Raw genomic sequence first — 20514 nt, forward strand, 5'->3', positions numbered from 1 at the left:
GTCTATTTTAGATCCTTGAAGTTATAAATTGTTATATTTGTCGTCACTTAGTATTATACAGGGTGTTCAAAAAACTGCTGAATACTTCTCTCAACTTTAAACAGCAATAACTTGGTTATTTTAAATGGAACACCCAGTATATTTTTACTTTGGGAGTTGGGAAATTTAAAACTCTTTCAAACTGTGTATAGGTTCCCTATACCTATCTCTAACGGTATTGGAGATATTTGTGCCGTTTCGTTTTTTATCGAATTTTTTTGTAAGATGTATTCACGTGTCTTCATCGAGGTCTTTATAGAATTAGTTTGTGTTCTTCTTGATGACGTCTCATTAAATATATTGAGAAAAATGTGAATGCAAATAGATGGCACACCTGCACATTTTTCATATTCAGTGAGAAATTATATAAATTGATAATTAAGTAATAAATTAGTAGGTAAGAATGGTTTATGTCAGTGGCTACCACAGGTGTCCAAACCTCTCGTAATGGACTTCTTTGTTTCGGGCTGTATAAAAATATATCTTGTACACAGTGTTCCACCTACTACTTGCGATGATATGAAGGAAAGGATTAGATATGGATTTGCCACAATCACCCCAAATATTCTAAGGAATGTGAGAATATCATTTGAATATAGAATAAGATGCTGTATTCAAGAGAATGGTTATCAACTCGAACATCCATTAAAATTTTTCTGTTCCTTCTAAAAGTAAAATTTTCTTTAATAAATATTTTTCATGTTCATAAATTCATCAATTCAGTTACTTACTACAAACATATTTATACAAAATTAATAACTTTTTATAATTATTCTGCTTATAAAATAATATTTTTTATTAGAAAACTTTTTTGAATATTTTCATGATAATGATAAAAGGAACTTCTACTTTTAGAAAAAACAAAGAAAAATTTTAATTGATGTTCGAAATGATAACCATTCTCCTGAATTCAGCATCTTATTCTATCTTCAAATGATATTCTCACGCAAATGCATCTCAAATTCTTCCCTATAATATCATCGCAAGTAATAGGTAGAACATTGTATACAAAATTTTTTATATAGCTCGCAACAAAGAAGTCCATTACGGTGAGGTCTGGACACCTACGTGGTTACTGACATGCACCATTCCTACTTATCCATTTATTAATAAATTTTCGATTTAAATAATTTCTCACTGAATATGAAAAATTTGCAGGTGCGCCATCTAATTGCATCCTCATTTTTCTCAATATATTTAAAGAGACGTCATCAAGAAGAACCCAAACCAATTCAGTAAAGACCTCGATAAAGACACGTGGATACATCTCACAAAAAAAAATCGATAAAAAACGAAACGGCACAAATATCTCCAATACCGTTAGAGATAGGTATAGGGAACCTATACACAGTTTGAAAAGGTTTTAAATTTCCCATCTCCCAAAGTAAAAATATACTGGGTGTTCCATTTAAAATAACCAAGTTATTGCTGTTTAAAGTTGAGAAAAGTATTCAGCAGTTTTTTGAACACCCTGTATAATACTAAGTGACGACAAATATAACAATTTATAACTTCAAGCATCTAAAATAGACCCTTCTAAGCTGCTTCCTTAAAATTATTTTTTTATTACTAATATTAAATTTCTACGCTATGCCTGCATTTTCACTAAAATTGAAATATCTCACAAACTGTAAGTCCTAGGTATGCAGAACCTTTAATAAAGTTCACCTATTTTTTTACGGTGCTTTCAAAAATGCAGTAAAATACAGGGTGTTCAATTTAAAAAAAACATAACTTTGATATGGTACTCTTTTTCTGGAAACTCTGTATATTTCAAAATATTTTTAAAATGTAGCCGTAATTAACCTACACATACCCACCTAAACAGGTTTCTATAACATTTGCCGTTTGGTCACAGCGACCGAGGCGTTAATGGTGGCCCACCCTGTATAGAGAAAAATTAATTTCTATTTAGCATGAGAAATATCTCATCATTTAATCATATACAAAATTTGTTATAAGATAATGATGAAAATGGTCTGAATAAATTATTGGATAATTTTCGTTCTCGTGTGAAACGGAACTAATTTTTCAATGTATGTATTTTCTACGTAACGCTAGTCGCGGCAAGTAGTTCACGGAGTAGTTGTTTCTCGCAATACCGTTATATGTTTTATATATAGACATATGTTATAGTGAAATATATTTTATTAAGTGTTACATTTATAAATACTTAAAACAGTTTCTTGGATCATTCATGTACACCGCTTACAGTTGAATATAATCAAGGGCATAAAAGACAGTTCATGTCCAAGTTATCAGTAATATCATTTATAATAACATTAAAAAAGAGTGGCCCCATAACTGAACCCTGTGGAACACCAAGAACTATAGTAAACTTATTCAATCTGGCATTCTACATATAAATAAAGGGTAAATTCAAAAGCTTATGCAAGATTATTGTATTGTAGTTTTGTATATTTTTTTATCATTTTTATTAAAAATAGGGACTAGTTGAGATGTATTTAGCAAGTCCGGAAAAATATTTTTATTTTAAAGAAGAGAACAAGTGCTATAAATAACCAGACTCAGGTGGATGTCGTGTACATCGATTTCAGCAAAGCATTCGATAAAATTAATCAAAATACCTAAATTGTCTGAAATTGGTGTACATGGTAACCTACTGAGATGGCTTACCTCTGATGTTAACAGGTCGCAATTGGTAACTATTAGTAGTTACAAATCTCCCCCATACGTTGCAATGTCAGGTGTTCCTCAGGCATCACATTTGGGACCGTTACTATTTTTAATCTATATCAACGATATCCGTCACTGTTTCAAATTTTGAAGATTTTTACTCTACGCAGACGATTTGAAAATTTACTCTCAAATAAATAATTCCGATAATTGTATTGCCTACCAGGAAGATTTAAACTCTTTTTTTGAATACTCTAAATTAAACAAGCTTAAATTAAATTTAAGTAAATGTTTCCATATTTGTTTTACCCGTAACCAAAATATATGCACTAATAATTATAACTTTAATAAGAATATTTTAAATCAAGTTGAAGAAATAAAAGATCTTGGGGTTGTCTTTGGTAGAAAAATTAGTTTTTCTTCACATATTGATTACATAACTTTAAAAAGCAACAAAATGCTTAGTTTCATTATCAAAGATTGTAAAAATTTTGAGTCGATTTTTGCTATTAAATCTATACATATAATCAACTTTGCATCTATTGTATGGAGTCCTAAATATTCCATAAGTCTCGATTTGAGTCCATATATAACAGATTTATGAGATATTTACACTACAAGGAGAGTGGCATGTATTATTTTCATTGTAGCTACACGTTACGAAATCATTACCATATTATTTCATTGGTGAATCAAAGAATTACTGCCGAAGCTGTATTTTTGTATAAGCTTCTTAAGGGTTTTCATTTTAAAGCATGTGATGAATTCATTAAATTAAAAATTAAGCTATTGTAAAAAATGGATGTTTAAGTTGAAATCGTAAATTACTTAAAATTAATTAAATATGGTCACTGTTAGTTGCAGTAGGCATTTTTTCTGAACAAAGCTATCAGAATAATTCTACAGAGATACGTCCTACGAGTTCCTCCTACTTTATGTAGCATAATTAAGTAACAACAAGATCTAATTACGTTAATTAAGAAAACGAATAATAAAAACAAATCAGTTCCACTTCACCCGCCTCCTGTGTGCGCAACAATGTTACGTAATCCTGCTGTCGCGTCGGGAAGCAGCAGGTGGAGAACAATGCCATGTCTTCCCCGTCTCTCTCCTTTCCTCCCATCGACGCCCGTAATTAAAAGAGCGAATAAAATGTTTGTTCTATGCTAACTTGTTAAACCGTGTATGCTCATTCCGGGCCCTAACTGGGGTTTATAAGCCAAGAGTTTTAATATTTTACTGTGGTTCAAATGAGCAAAGCTACTACCGATATAAAAGTTCCATGTGCCATTATCGCTATTCATTTGGTGATGTTGTCCTTTTGGGAATTAACTTTTTTGTTTGTTATTTAAATAGTAATTATGTAAAATAATAAATTAAGCATAAATTTTTTAACGATACCTTTCGAGCGTGTAATTATATAGAATTAATAATACAAAGGACAACGTCAACAAAGCTATGGTATATCTGTCCACCTTTTTGTCTTTACATTGCTTTGTTTTGCTTCAGAATATTTTATCTACATTTTTGTATTCTATTTCTTTATTCTTTACGGCTTTTTGTCCTGAGTCTCTTGCTGTTACATAGCTAACCTTTCTAGGAAATGTATCTTCTTTGGTCTTCACATCAATATATGTTACCATGTTACCAGATATGTTACCGACTATACAGACTGTATTCCATGTTCCTATTATGCAGCCAAATTTCAGGTGTCCCCTAACTGTACCTAACTGATTTATACTCAACGACAACTGCTCTTCTTCATAGATGTTTGATAAAAATCTTCTCTTATCGCCTGGGAAAATTGATACAGTATATCTTCTGTTATTGACCTCCATTTGGCCTCTGATGTATCTTACGCTCCAAAGACAGGTTACGGGCAAATATAAGTTGTCTAAGTTCTCCTAACTAATTCGTCAGCTTTCGTTGACTTCAATACCCGGCGCTCACATCAGAGATGTGCTAGTGTCAGTTCTTGCAAGTCGGTAATTTTATCTATCTTCCTGTCTGACTAAAAGCTAAATGTTATCTATCTGTCTGTTTTTCTGCCATCCTCTGTCTGAATGTCATATGAATCTAAAACTTCATTTTCTTCATTCTTATCTTGATTGGTTCCCAGAAAATCTGGGAATTTTTAGTGAAGAACCGGGAGAAAAAATGCACTAGGACCTGAACGAATTTGAACAAAGATATCAAGGTGTTTAGGGGAAGAATATATTAGCAGACTATTGCTGGAATCTAATGAGAGACAAATAAAGCACAGGAACAACATAAGCGTTCTCATCCGAATTTCAATTAATACACTTATGCTGAGAGAAGCGAATTGATTTGTTGAAGGTTTTCAAAATTTTTTTTATCTAGTTTTTGTACAATCACGCATAACCGAGAGAAGATGGTAGGCAGAAAGGTAAGAAGATAAACTGACAAGGAGGCAGACAGACTGTCAGTGGACATTTAGACTGAGGATGGCAGAAAAATAGACAAATAGAACATTTAGTCATTTAGTCAGACAGGAAGATAGACAAAATTACCGACAGAAAGGCAGAACAGAGAAAATATGCAGGAGGACGATAAATATAGACTAACAAGCAACAAACAGGTGTGCAGGTAAAAAGGCAGACAGATAAACAGACAGAAGTAGGCAGGTGAGCATTCGTAAAAATCTTTTTCCAATTTTTTTCACCTCCTATTCTTACTTTAACTTTCAAACTAAATGTTGACCTGTGTTGTCGTTACTTTTTTTATGTTTGGCTATACTTAAAAATTAAATCAATACAGTTTATGTAAAATTTTCCACTCTTGTGATTGTGACTAAATAACAAAATACATGTCATTAGTCACCAGAGACGTAGTGGACAAGGACCGATGGCGCGAAATGCTGAAATTCGAACACGTCGGGGATCCAGATGAAAAATATCCGGAGGAGTTGACATAGCGGCTATTATTCCGGTTTAAGAGGTAGTTATAAAATATCTGACGGGTTGATAAATAGCCGGACTCAGTGAAAAGTGGAATATAGATTTGATTTATGGGGACTGCACAGTTCTTATAAATACCTATCTTTCGCGTTTCTTAATGTGTGAAGTTAAAAGATGTACATATTTTTAATCGATTAAAGCAAAGATTACAGCCATGTTATTAATTACCAGGATAATTTATGACGCGTCCGTCTAGGGGTGGTTTATTAAGATTTCAGAAGCTTCTAACTTAATATATTTTTCAAGGCTTGTTTTACAGGGGAATGTGTAATATAACCCTCCAAAAAGTTGTACAAACATAATTAACGGTGATTCATTAAGACCATCCGAATACTTGCCGTGGCCCTCCTTATCTCCTTGTATCCGTGGCAAAATTGAGCAACACCGATTTTTTTCACTTTGTTAAACACTGAGATTGCTCAAATATGTCTTTTGGATTTCAACAACAGATAAAGTTATGCGATAGTTTCTTAGTGAAATATGTACTGTTCTTTATATTTTTTATATGCACTGTTCCTTACACTTATACTCATTTAGACGACCTGTTAGGAAATTAGAAAAATTACTCATTTTAAGTTGTAGGTAACTACCTACATAGATATAGGTTGCAATTGATCCAAAGAAACGTATCGAAAAAGAAAAATTTCAAAAAGTTGAATCTAAGGAGCCGTTTACAACTAACAAAGTAGGACGTTAGATGCTGCTCGGGAATTCGCTCTTTTTCCCCAAAATAGCGTTTTACAACGTTAACTGTTAATTAACTATGGACATATCGGACCGGGATTTTAGAGATAATTAAAGAAAGGGTTAAACTTTTATTTTCAGAAAGTTTTGCATTGATAGTTCATGTAATAAACGCGCTAACAGCAGTACAAGTTGACGTTAATGGATGGCCTGTACGCGGGAGATGGAGCGCCGGGCCCGCGCACGCACGTGGACGCCGTATTCGTTGCTCGCGAGATTTTTTAATCGAATGTGAAACGTTCAAGTCAACAGCTATTCTGCGAGCATTGAAACTTGAAATTATTTTAAAAAAGCTATTAGATTAGTAATTAATTTAATATAAAACATGAATTAGTTTTACTTAAATTAGTCTATTCACATATCAGTACTCGTATTAGTTAATATTTATTAAGTCGTGCAAAGAAAATATTTTTTTAAACTCGAAATGTTTTTTAATGACACAAAAAGTATAATTACTATACTATAATATTGCAGTCATACAAAAAAAATTCTTTTAACAAAATAATTGTTGATTGCAGAGTCTCTCTCTGCCACTCCGTTACATACAATCACGCACATACAATCGATTTCACAACCTTCTCAATTATGGTGGCGACAAGAATTTAAATGCAGTTACAAAACCGAATTATTTTATTAAAAAAAATAATAAATAAACTTAAACTTAAAGCCTGTATATGTATCATTAAATAAGGCTTTTGTAATGGTTATCTTCAAATGAGTATACATCGGAATATTACATACACTGAAAAAAAAAGTAGGTCATATTATAATTAATTTACACAACGTCTACGTGATGAAGTCAATATTAATATATTTTTTTTTTATTTCGTATAGGGTAATGTATCTTTGAAGAAAAGGTTGTTTACTTCGAGAAAGTGGCATATCTAAGGTTTTCGACTATAATAAGAGGCCGTTCAAATCAAATAACGGTCGTCTGTTACACAAAAAAAGTTGACAAGGGTCTTCAGTGCCCAAAATTTAATTTATTCGCTCGTATTGTAAACTAAATCCTTTAAATTACAACGCTGATAATTACACAATTATTGCTCAAAAGGAAAACTTTTATATTATACATAACTAATTTCTATAGAAGTGAATTGCTTTGTTTCCAGTTTTTAATTTGTTAAGTTTATTTTTTATTTAGCTATTTGCCAATAATAATTAATGGCATATACAGAATATTTCTAAATGGTTCATATGCAACACAATCAGAAATTCCAAGAAATTAATTATTAAAATTAACTCACTGTTGCGTCAAGAAATTTAAAAAGGAATTTAATAAAAAAATATTGTTTTTGAAGAACGACTTTAGATACAGAAAAAAGTGCTTGAGGATAATTTTTTACTTGAATATTAAGCAAATGATGAAAAATTAGCTATTTGTACATATACAAAAATTATTGTTTATTGTAACGATTAAGGATTTCTCAGAGAAAGAAGCATGTTTAAGATATTTCAAAATATTATTTTATTATCCTGTTATTGGTAATTTCAATGTTATTGTAAATTCGCATAAAATACAAAATAAACACTTCAATCGCGTTTGCTACTTTCTTGGCCATGATCACTAATACTGAAATAACTTCTACCACTTTTCTTCCTGTTTTGACACGTAATTAAGTACTGATACTTAATTAAGCACTTTATGCAAAAATAAGAGTTATCGGGGGAAACTGGTGCAAGGAAAGAAGTTAGTTGACAAGCAAGATCCATAGTGGGTCAATAGGCGCGAGGTACCCCTTTAGAAAGGTCTCTAACCCCAAAATGATCCCTTTAGGAAAGACGTATCGGTACAATTAATATTTATTATTATTAAGCGATTAAAGCTCTCAATAGAAGCTCTCAACAATTAATGCACGTTTTATAAAAAAGTATTTTAAAGTCTAGTGTAATTATTTTACCCCTTATTCGGATTCATTAGTTACAATTTATACAGGGTGATTCAGGATATGTCAATATTTTAGGTATGTATTCAGGGACCCAAAATAAACATAAAAGTTCCTATAAACATGGGTCCTATTCTCAGCCGTTACATAACAGGGATAAACAAAATCTAATTTAAGATTTTTATTAAATTATTTATCTAGGTAGACTAGGTTCTATAGTTTCCAAAAATGCCACCGTTTTCTTCTAAACACAAGTCAGCTCTCTTATGAATAGCTTTTGTCCCTCTATGAATGGATGCCGGCCTGTTTCTTATAGTTGCTGCTGCATTTATTATTCGATCGAGTAATACATCTCTAGTGTTTACTTTACTTGAATATACCAATCATTTATACTACCCCCAAAGGTTTGAAGGCCATTTTAAGGCCATTTGAAAGTAAATTTATGAGATAAATCCTGGAATCAATAACCGTTCTTATAGTCGCTGAAAGCCAATGTGGATTACCAAGGGTAAGAGTCGGTATGGGCCGAAATAGATTAGCATAAGGTTTTTACGGCACAATACGGATAGGGTAATATGGATTTTTACAGGGCAATATGGGTTGGAAAGTAGTAGTAATCTAGGTTATTATGGGGTTAGATGGGTATGGGATAAGATGGATTGATATGGGGCTAGTATGAGGTAATAAGGGTTTTTATGTAAGAATATTATTTTATTGAATAAGATGGAGTGGAATAAGACGGGTATGGGATATGATGGCTAGGCATGAGGGTATATTGGTTTATACACTATATATTGAAATGTGTGAGTATATGATAAAATGGTTATGGGGGAACATATCAGTATGGAAGAATACGGCGTTTATGGAGGAATATGGTTGGAATCGAAGTAATATGGGTTGGGATGAGGAAATATGTGTTTTTGTGAAATTTATATAGGTTAATATGGTCAGATCAGTCCTTAGTTTTCAACAAGTGAAATACACGGAGGTCCAAAATCAGCCCTCACTAATCCTACCTTAATTGGACTCTCTGAACATATAATAGGGGAGAGGAACATTATACTTTCCAGGGAAGTAAAATATCTAGGAGTGATACTGGATAATAAGCTTACCTGGAATACGCACTTGGAAAAAGTGGTGAGTAAGGCGAAGCAGACATTGTGTATGCCGTCGCCTTAATGGGAGCACCTGGAGACTGAAACCAAAGATGTCATACTGGTTGTATACGTCGATAGTAAGACCTAGGATTCTTTACGGCGCTGTGGTATGGTGGCAAAAAACAAAACAAACCACAGCGAGGGAAAAACTGAATAGAATTCAGAAATTGGACTGTTTAGGTATAACGGGGGCGATGGCATCGACCTCGACAGCTGCACTAGAAGTCATGCTAAATCTACCACCGCTGCATATAGTGGTGGAAAGAGAAGCGCGGCTAGCAGCATATCGACTCAGGAATAACAATGACTGGAGGGGTGGTTCCCATTCCAGGATCATAGGCACATCTATGTCGGAACCAACTTTTGGCATGGTATCCGACAAGATGGTCCCAAGGTTTCACTTCCACAAGCCATTTGAGACTCGAATAGAGGATCAAAGCAAGTGGGAGGAAAGGTTTAATACCCTGGAAAGGTGTGGCCTAGTATGGTTTACAGATGGCTCCAAAATGACCAGAGGGACGGGTGCAGGAATATACGGACTCAGACCCAGATGGAGTGCAAGCTACAGTCTGGGGGAGTTCCCTACCGTATTCCAAGCAGAAATCTTCGCGATATTGGCGTGACTGGCAGAGAATGTACGTAGAGGTTATAGACGTAAACTCATATATATATTCTCTGATAGTCAAGCTGCAATTAAAACTTTAGCCGCACACAAGGTAAGTTCAAAACTGGTGTGGGAATGTTTACTGACTGAACTGGCCACCAACAATACAGTCAGACTGTGTTGGGTGCCAGGGCACAAAGGCATTTGTGGAAATGAGAAAGCGGATGAACTTGCTAGGAAGGGATCCGAGACAGAGTTCATTGGCCCGGAGCCCTTCTGTGGCACATCTCCCAGTGTGGTCAGGCGGGCTCTGGGCAAATGGATTGAGACAGAACACAGAAAATACTGGATTTCAAGGTCAGGATATAGCCATTCTAAGGAGCTTATGCAGTATCCTTCGAAGGAAAGAGCGAATGATCTACTGATCTTGAACAGAATCCGACTCAGGAGAGTGACAGGACTCATAACAGGACACTGTCACTTTAGGAAACATCTACATAAGCTAAAGCTTGTAGACAGTCCGGTCTGCCGAGGATGTGAATCGGCGGATGAAACTTCTCTGCATATCCTGGGCGAGTGCCCGGGATTTGCATGTAGCAGAATGGCTCTCCTTGGGAGACCCTCTTTGGAACCCAAGGAACTGAGAGAAGTGTCAGCAAGGAAGCTTTTCGACTTTGTAAAAAGGACAAATCTACTTGCTGAATAGGACTAGTAGTGGGACGCACAATAGGCCTAATTAGGCCGCAGTGCTATGGGACTTATTAGGACCAACCACTAGATGAAGATGAAGATGAAGATGAATCCTACCAGAAACCGTATTTTTTCTCAAATCAACCTTGGAATGACCTTAAACCTGATTTGATACATATCAACGGACCTTGGATTCAAACTCATAAACTTCAAAAACGGAAATAGATTTCTCGGTTTTTTCTTGGTTTGACGTTTAAATTACCTTGAAATAACCCTCAAATAACTTGATGCAGACAAACTGACCTTGGATTGGATGGAACTCAGCTATCGCAAAAACCTATAGGTATAACAAGCGGTTAGACTTAATTGCTCAGTTTTTCAATTTGACCTCGGAATGACCTTGATATGACCTTTAAATGACCTGATACAGACAAACTAACCTCGGATTCTGACCCAGCGACACCAAAATTCTGTATAACAGATCATTGAACTTGATAGCTCGGCTCTTTGTCAATTTGACCCAGAAATGACCTTGAAACAACCTTAAAATTGCCTGATACAGACAAACTAACCTCCGATTCGGATTCAGCGACCCAAAAAACCTAAACTCCGAGATAATTTCATTTAATGGTCCTAAATATGCTCGTACATCTTTATGTCCTACCTATAACAGGTATTCTTAGTGATATATGTTCAGTCGCTCTATGTAAATAACTAGCTTACATATAATTTGTTAGTAAAGCAAAAACTTGAATTTCTACATTTTGATAGTGTCTTGGCAACAATAAACTAATAAGTTGATATATCTAAAGAATACACAATGTTGGATACAATGAAACTGTCGGTTAATTCCTCCCGGTATTTAATCTGGAAAAAGACCAAAAGTTCTTTGTGTCATTAAATATAATTGTTGGAGTAATTTCCCCTAAGGCGGCACAACTGTTGTAAAAGTTTGTCGCCCGACACGGAAGTCATCGAAATCTTTGATTCAGCGCCGCTGGGACGCGGTGCAGTCAAGAAGCGACGCCTTTTGTTTTATGTCGGCCTGGTGACAGGTAAGATAATGGAATCCCCTTGTACTGAGGGATCCACGTTCGGTTTGCTAGTGTGGAATATTACGGTAGAATTTATTTGTACGTGCAAAACCCCGTCAGATGGGCGGATGAGTACGTATGGCGAAAGATCTTTACGTAGTCTACTTTGCTACTCAAAAAGCTACATAGTAATTGGATTTTGTTTTATGGGCCGTCTCATGCCGGTTTCTATTTAATTGAATGTTTTTCCTACAATACAGAAGAAAAACCTTAGGAGGGATCAGTCCGTGTGCATTTTTAAAATTAATTTTGCAAGTTCAAACTGGCAAATACTGATCGGTTCATTGGCAAATATTGACTACCACCTGCTCAGCGATTCTCAAAATGTATGTGTGAACAGACGAATTTCCGTAAATATATTGTTAAGAAATTATTATTTTGATTTTTAGTCTAAGGTATTTGTTATGAAAATATTAATTTTGCCTATTTTGTGTTATGTATTGTGTGTTGCGTTATTTTGGTTTTGTTTCTGTAATAAAATTTATTGGAGTTGCTTCTCTCCTTACTAGTTTTTTCAAAACCCAAGCCGTAACTAATCAATAAACTTTTGTTTCTCCTCCTTTCTAGATTTTTCTGGTCTTAATTTTTCTTAAGGTCCCTTCACAGAAATTCCAGTCCTTGGATGTCCTTTTTTTAACAACACTTTTCACTGCACTTATTATAACTAATACATTTGTTACAAATGTCCTTTTATTTTAACATATACTTCTATTACTAATTATTAAAATATTTCTTATTTTATGTTCTTTTTCTAGGTCATCTTCAGGTACTTGTAAAGCCAACTTTAGTTTTGACATTTGATAAAAATTATAATTTAATTTGACACTTGATAAAAAAATTTCATATATGACTTAAGTTCATTTAAGATATCTTCTATACAGTTACTCGTCTTCCCAAAATATGCATACCAGATTCATCTATGGATATTGGGCTTTTTTTGATATACGTCACTCTAGGTTTAAATTCTGTTTTCTCACTGTACTGAGTGTTAACAAGTGTCGATGTCATGCATTTTTTTGAAAAATTTATTTTGTATTTGTGGATTAAATTAAAATTTTCAATTTTATACTGTGTGATATTCTTAATTGTTATTTATTTTATATTCAGAATCTTTATAATAACAATTTTATACTATTTTGTGGTTTCTATAATAATAGTTCATTTTTATATATGATCGAATGTTCCGTCAGGTAATTTTTCATTTGTTATTCTACGTGTACATATCCAATTCATTACAATTTGTAACTTTGAAGATTGATATTTACACACAATTACCTCTAATATTTATTAAAATATCGAGACATATTCACATAATGTATCAGCAGTTTAGGTCAGTTTTTCCTTTGACTTATCTACTGATATACATAAGGGATAAGATTGTCACAAAAATCAAATCAAATTTTTAATTTGACAACTGAATTTTTCTTTGAAAAATCGGGCTCAGTAGGTAACGTGTCATTGATTTTTTAGAGGCATATTGTTGGGCCCCTGATTACGCAACTTTGCCCCCATTTAAGCTACTTCGTAGTTCTTAGCGTTTCCGAGATCCCTGTAGTGAGAAGCGAATTTGTAACAGTCTGTATATAAAAGAAGATATCGGACATATGTCCTCCCTGACTTATTTGGCATACTCGATTTCTTTTAAGAAAATTCTGAATCATACTTTCGCATACCTGCAGTTAAACTCTCCGAATTTCTGCCTTTAATTTAGGAATGGCATTTTCATTTTTTTTATTGTCTGCAACCGAACCTGTTCAAATTTGGCAACTAATCTGTTTACAGTTGTTCGTGGCGTTTCTTTTACCGAAAATTCCACGTTTTTTGGGGCACATTCTCAGCTACACACTCTCCGTACTTGTAATGAATTTTCAAAATTTTCACTCGCTCATCCAACGTATAGTGCTACATTTTAGCTGCAACGTGTTTACTGCAATATGTGACCATGCAAAAAGCTGCCAACTCTTCTTAATGAAAATGGTGCACAGTTCAAATTCTACGTTACTTTTGGGACACCCTATATTTATAGTAATTTCAGTCATCTACCTTTCTGTGAAAAAAATGTATACAAAAATTTCATTTCCCTCCAGCCCGCCTGAATACTATTACGTCCCGCTCTCTAAAATATTTACAAAGTCGAAAAATGCCATTGAAATGTTACCTTACGATACATCAAGACCCCTGTTCGAACTCCCAGTGATAAATCTACATTACCACCAGAGACGGGAAACGTATACCAACTTTATCGAGGCGAGCAAACCTATATAACTTTAAATATCGAACACCCATACACCCAAATCCATACAAATGACATTTGCCTCTTTAGCCTCAGAAGATATTTGATGTTTTCCGTTTATATTCGTCTACTTTCCCCTAAGGATGTTTGGCAAGTGTCGCTTGAGTTGCAGAATAATTTATAAATCATTAAACATCCCATTTATGGATTTTTCATTTTAACGCAAGTTCAGTTTCGTTCCTCGTATTGACATCAATAAATTGGAAGAAGGAAAGGAACAAGACAAGGCTAGTTGTTAAAAAAAGGGGTTATAACTTTAGATTTTGTATCAAACTAGTTAGCTATTGATGTTAGGGGAAGTTTCCACATTTTTTACTCGTGAGAGTTTCATATACGAAATGGAAAACTTGCCAAGAAAGGAATCGTTCTCGATACAAAAGATGTTCAATTTATTTTCCTGCCTATACGGTATGTCTCAAATTCGACGCATCAGTCGTATCCTATTTATTAAAGGACGGAGGGAGAAATGTTTAAAATGAAACAGTAAGTTTAATTAAATAAGGAAAACTTTGAGACAGTTTCAAAGTAGTATTTAAATATTCTTTCAAACATTGAAAGTAGTTACAAATTATATAAACCTTTTTGGAAAACTGATCCTTATGTAAAAATGTCATATGAAATATTGATGAATTTGTCTAGTTTTTTTATTTATCTATCTATTATTTATTTATCTGAATACTGAATACCAAACCTTACTAAATTGTGTACAGGATGGGATCTTGAAAACGAGACAAAGCGAATAATTCTCAGAAAAATTATTTTTCCGAAAAACGCCGAGACAGATCGATTTTTGATTTTATTAAGATTTTTGGAGGGGTTGCCCTCCTCCCTAGGTGGGTAGTGCCTGTAACAATAAATTTATATGAAAAGATGTCCCCCTTTGTTTCGTTTTCAAGAGCCCACCCTGTATATAAAATTAAAATTAAATTACTTCTATTTGTAAGTGTGAACAAATCAATACTAATTAGTTCAGCAACAATGCAGAGTCTTAAAAATGTGTTATAAAAGTAACAACTTTATTTGAGCAAAATTTAAATGATGATAGAGAAATAGAACCTCAATAATTTTATTTTTATAATCACGTTTGATATGCATTTCGAATTTTGATATTCGAAATTTCGATACGAAAAAAAAAAACACCTAAAACACGGATGTTTTTTTATCAAAAATATGGCGACCTAAAATTTTTTATTTAAACAAATTGTGTAGATAAGTACTGGGAGGACTACAGCATGCTACAATTTTAAATTAAAATCAAAGAATTAAATCAAATCAATGGACTACAGTGAAGCTGATGTTTATTCTTCATTTGACCTTACGCGTCGACGAATATGGATATTACTTGTACTAACGAGAAGGAGATTTAACGAAGATAAAGAAGTTCGTATGAAATAAAACGGTGTAAAAAAACTCGAAAAGTCGGTCCCAATTTGCTTAATATACTCAGTCTCTACGGGGTTCCGATTTAATTTTTGACAAGATGTCCTTTATCTGGGAAATGACTTGTACCTTATTAACAGGATAACGAAGCCCTATTGAATAAAATTGCAGTATCTTTAAAAAAATTGGCATTTGTATACTTAAGTGAATAAAATAAAGCATCTAAGTCATAAAAAGTAAATGCCATGTGTTACCTCTAATATCGGTTCCACATTTGTGTTTTTCGCACATAAATGTTATAAATAGTGCAAATTATAGCACTTATGGATTAAAATTATGTGTTCTTAATAGATTTTATTATTTATTTCCGAAATTACTGTATAATACTGTACTTGATTAATTGAAAACTCACACTGCCTCAATACTGTACTCTACTACATTCTCCTAAATTCTACGTAATTTGCGTAGTCTCAGCTACACACCCTCCGTACTTGTAATGAATTTTCACAATCTTCACTCGCTCATCCGCCCCATGGTGCTCCATTTTGTCTAAACGCATTTTGTACTACAACGTGTGACTCTGCATAATGCTGCCAACGGAATGAAAATTTTGCACAATTCAAATTCTGTGTTAGTTTTGGAACACCGTTTACATATAGCTTAGTAGGGTCTCCAGGTCAGCCTTGTCTTTTTTTAGTAAATTACTAGAGCAAAATATATAATTTATGATATGAAACTAAATACACTATATAAATATTAAATAGAACGTTTTTGGCACTAAAAAATAGAATAGTTTACCTTACCCATCAATTTTAAAAAAATTCCTGTACATGTACATCATTTTTTTTCGAACGGATAGCTTCATGAGTACATTTGAGTGACCTTTTATGATTAATTAAAAATAAAACAAATACCCACAAAACCGAAACCGAATAAGGAAAAACAATTCTTCAGGAGAGCCGATATCGATACGATCCAATTCATATTTGGAAACGAAAAGCAATTCATTTTCTGGGCAGTTAATATAAACTCCCAGTGTTTGAGAACATTATCCATGTTCCATTAATCATGAGTGGCAAGGTTTTGCTATTTTGAGGCGATTGTGTTGTAATTGATTCTCCTTGTACGGCTTACCAGCGGTGTTTGTCCGATTCGGGACTGCGATCCTTTGCTTGTACAGAGAATTTCAATAAACATCATTAGTTGATCCGGATTTGAAAAATTCGTGTTGGCTATAAAAGGATTCGCATTTACCAGATACGAATTTGTATATATTGAAATTTATGTCACGCAATAAAGAGAAAAATGATAAATGTCTCATTAAATCGGCATTAAAATAAGTGCTCGAAAAGATTCGTTACCTTTCGTCCTACTTGTTTTATTTTGGGGACATATTTATTATTCATACAAATCCAATAACTGTGCTACATGTAGAATTTTAAAACGCTGTTATCAATATTTTGTCTTAAAGGGAAATTGTTTTGATATCATATTTTAAGATGTAATATACCGTTTTGGACAATAACAGTTTTTGTTCTAACTTAACCAGTAGGATTTTTTCATTTTTTAAACCCCTATAAATGTTTAAGGCAGATTTTATGTCTTTAATTATACCTGTTCATATTTAATAATGTCAGTACATAAAATAGATTTGTTTTGAGTTACTGCAGATGGAATTGAACATAGGTACAATAAACGTACTGTGCAAAATTATTTTAAAGAAGTGTAGCTAAAACTTTATTTATATTTTAACGATAAAATTTAATGTCAATACCCTGTATCTTGGAAACGAAGCGCTTTGCGATAATATTTTATTTAAACTGCTCTCTTACGGCTAAATTCAGAGACTTCCCTAAATCTATACCTACTAACCTTTCACTTATATCAAACTTATGCTTCGCTCAACTTAGCGTGCCCTCATCTTATTCTCAATTCTGGTATTCAGAAATGTGTATAAATGAGTGACTAACTTGAGTGTGCATCAAACCACAAATTACTAGATAAGGGAACAGTTGGCTACTAAAATATTATCAAAAATATAATGTCATCAGTGGAAATCTAATGTCTCAGTATTTCTTTATTTTGAATTTGAATAACTCATGTTGAAAATATATGCATAATAAATTACATATAAATAATAAATAATGGAAATCGAAAGGTCTAATCAATTATCCAAGTACAAACGATCCTCATATAAACCATGATATCCCAAGTATAATAATCATATTTAGTTCATTTTCCCTACTATTAGTCCTGTAGCCAGGGGGGTCCCAATTGCCTCCTTCATTTAGATGGAGTTACCCAAGTGTTTTTTGTGTATTTTGAGCTGCAGAACACGAATTTTTTTGGTAGAAGTTTGCCCGGATGTCGATAAGTTTTTTATTAACAAAAAACTTGCAAAATACTGAGAACTTAGTTTTTGGCAAAATAATATTTTCTTGTTCTTTGACTCATTTTAAGAAGAAAATGTCTCTTGCAATTTTTTTGTTAAACGCATAGTTTTCGAGATAAACGCCGTTAAAAACTCGAAAAATGCAATTTTTGCGATTTTCAATTGCTAATAACTTTTGATTGAATAGGTATTTTGTAATTCTGATGACGGCGTTTGAAAGTTCACGTTAAATACTACAAACTCTGAGTAATTGCAGTGTGAAAATTTGTTTTTTCCACTGTTATTTGAAGCTATAAACAAATAGCGATTGAGCGTTCAGAAGGGTGCGCCGCCATGTATGTAAGAGAGCGGTTGCCTTCTTACAGGCGTTTAATACACGATCTTGACGCGTACTCTTCATTTCTAGACCAAAGAAACGATGAAAACTGAACGAAACATTAACAATTTAATGAAAATTTGCAATATTACAATAATTAAAATTATAATTTTTCTGACAAATAATGCTGATTATTATAATAACAGTTGAATTGAATTAACAGTTTTATTTACCTTGGTATATGCTATTCCATTTGTCATATTTTGCATTTCTGGTTACCTACCTCCGTCATAGATGGTACTCTCTTAATTACCCAATAGATGGTGTTTCGTTAAATTGAAAAAACAACGTCTAAAAAATGTTATACACAATTTTGGCTTTCATTCCTCTCAGATAAAATTTCATTTTAAAATAAAATTTTGTACTTGTAACTGTGTATTGTATATTGTCTGCAGTAAATGTTTTATGTTTTTAAAATTAGACGTTAGGAAGATATTATTAAGTATACTACAATTGATAAACTGGTTATTTAGATGAATTTTCCAAATTTTGACAGGACCTTGTAAATGTGATATGTAAGTATGCACATATAGTTTCATTTGTTAACTCGATATTAATATTACAATTTATTGTAAAAGTTTTGTAAAGAATAGTAACTTAAATGATTATCCTTAGAAAAATTTAAAATTAATATTTGTCAATAGTATCTTAAATAATTATTCTTAGATAAGGTTCAAAATTAAAAATTTAAATTAATTCTTTGATTAACTTGATAATAATTAATTTGAATAAGTTTTGTAAAAAAATTGTATACATTAGTATAATCAAAAATTAACTTTGTAGCCTTGTTATGACCTGAAGATGAGGTGTAAAGTGTAGACCTCGAAAGTAGTCGTCTTTTGAACATTACAAATAAAAGGATTGTGAGATTACTAAGTCTTTACTCTTTCCCGAAAATTATTATTATACGATTTATATGAAATAAATTAGCGAAATTATACATATTAGTTTTATTTACCTATAAACGATAATAAAAAAGTTTATGCTTACTTATATTAAAAGCATAACATCGTATAATTTTTATAATTATTATTTTTTAAACTTGTATAATAATTTTAATTATTATAATATTGCAAATTTTCATTAAATTGTTAATGTTTCGTTCAGTTTTCATCGTTTCTTTGGTCTAGAAATGAAGATTACGCGTCAAGATCGTGTATTAAACGCCTGTAAGAAGGCAACCGCTCTCTTACATACATGGCGGCGCACCCTTCTGAACGCTCAATCGCTATTTGTTTATAGCTTTAAATAAGAGTCGAAAAAACAAATTTTCACACTGCAATTGCTCATAATTTGTAGTATTCAACATGCACTTTCAAACGCCGTCATCAAAATTACAAAATACCTACCTATTCAATCAAACGTTATTAACAATTGAAAATCGCAAAAATTGCATTTTTCGAGTTTTTAACGGGGTTTATCTCGAAAACTATGTGTTTAACAAAAAAATTGCAAGAGACAATTTCTTCATAAAATGGGTCAAAGAACAAGAAAATAATTTGCCAAAAACTAAGTTCTCAGTATTTTGCAAGTTTTTTGTTAATAAAAAACTTATCGACTTCCGGGCAAACTTCTACCCAAAAAATTCGTGTTCTGCAGCTCAAAATACACAAAAAACACTTGGGTAACTCCATCTAAATAAAGAAGGCAATTGGGACCTCCGTGGCTACAAGACTATATGTACTTCAGACAGAGTAGAATGAGTGATCATTTATATAACGTTAACGTACAGAATATCCATTATCGAATACCTGGACTTAAATATTTGTAAAATCCATTCTAGGATTTTATATTATTATTAATATTTTAGAAAAACTAAGCTACTTGCTACATAAATATTGCAAGTAAAGTTCTCCAATTGTCCCAGATGCACAGGTGTTATGAGGAAGAAGGTAGCACTATTAATCACGCAATATCTCGATTGATTTTCGAGATAGAAACCCTTTATTATCTAAGTGATACGCTTAAGCTTCGGCATTCTTACAAAAAAAATGTGGTGTATTTTGAAACATTTTACTTTGGCAACACTTTTTGTAATATATTCTTTTCATTGTACTTAACGTAATTTAAAAAAATATATTATGTTAAAATCGATATTTTAAACTAGCTACCTAACTACAATTTATGATTAGAATTCAGAACACAACACAAATATAAAATATCACCATCTCGTGGACTCTATTAATGAGAAAGTACCAAATATGTTTGAAAATCTGTGTTCTGCAATTGGTTTTTCCAATTATC

The 20514-nt window shown here is 32.8% G+C and overlaps 1 protein-coding gene across 1 annotated transcript in view; it reads right to left on the minus strand.

The window, feature by feature from the left end:
• Nucleotides 1-20514, minus strand: part of LOC108917618 (neuroligin-1-like) — a 289285-nt gene that overhangs the window by 259121 nt on the left and 9650 nt on the right. The window lies entirely within an intron of this gene.

This window comes from Anoplophora glabripennis, unplaced genomic scaffold, assembly GCF_000390285.2.
Source record: "Anoplophora glabripennis isolate ALB-LARVAE unplaced genomic scaffold, Agla_2.0 scaffold71, whole genome shotgun sequence".
In the NCBI taxonomy this organism is placed as follows: Eukaryota; Metazoa; Arthropoda; class Insecta; order Coleoptera; family Cerambycidae; genus Anoplophora; species Anoplophora glabripennis.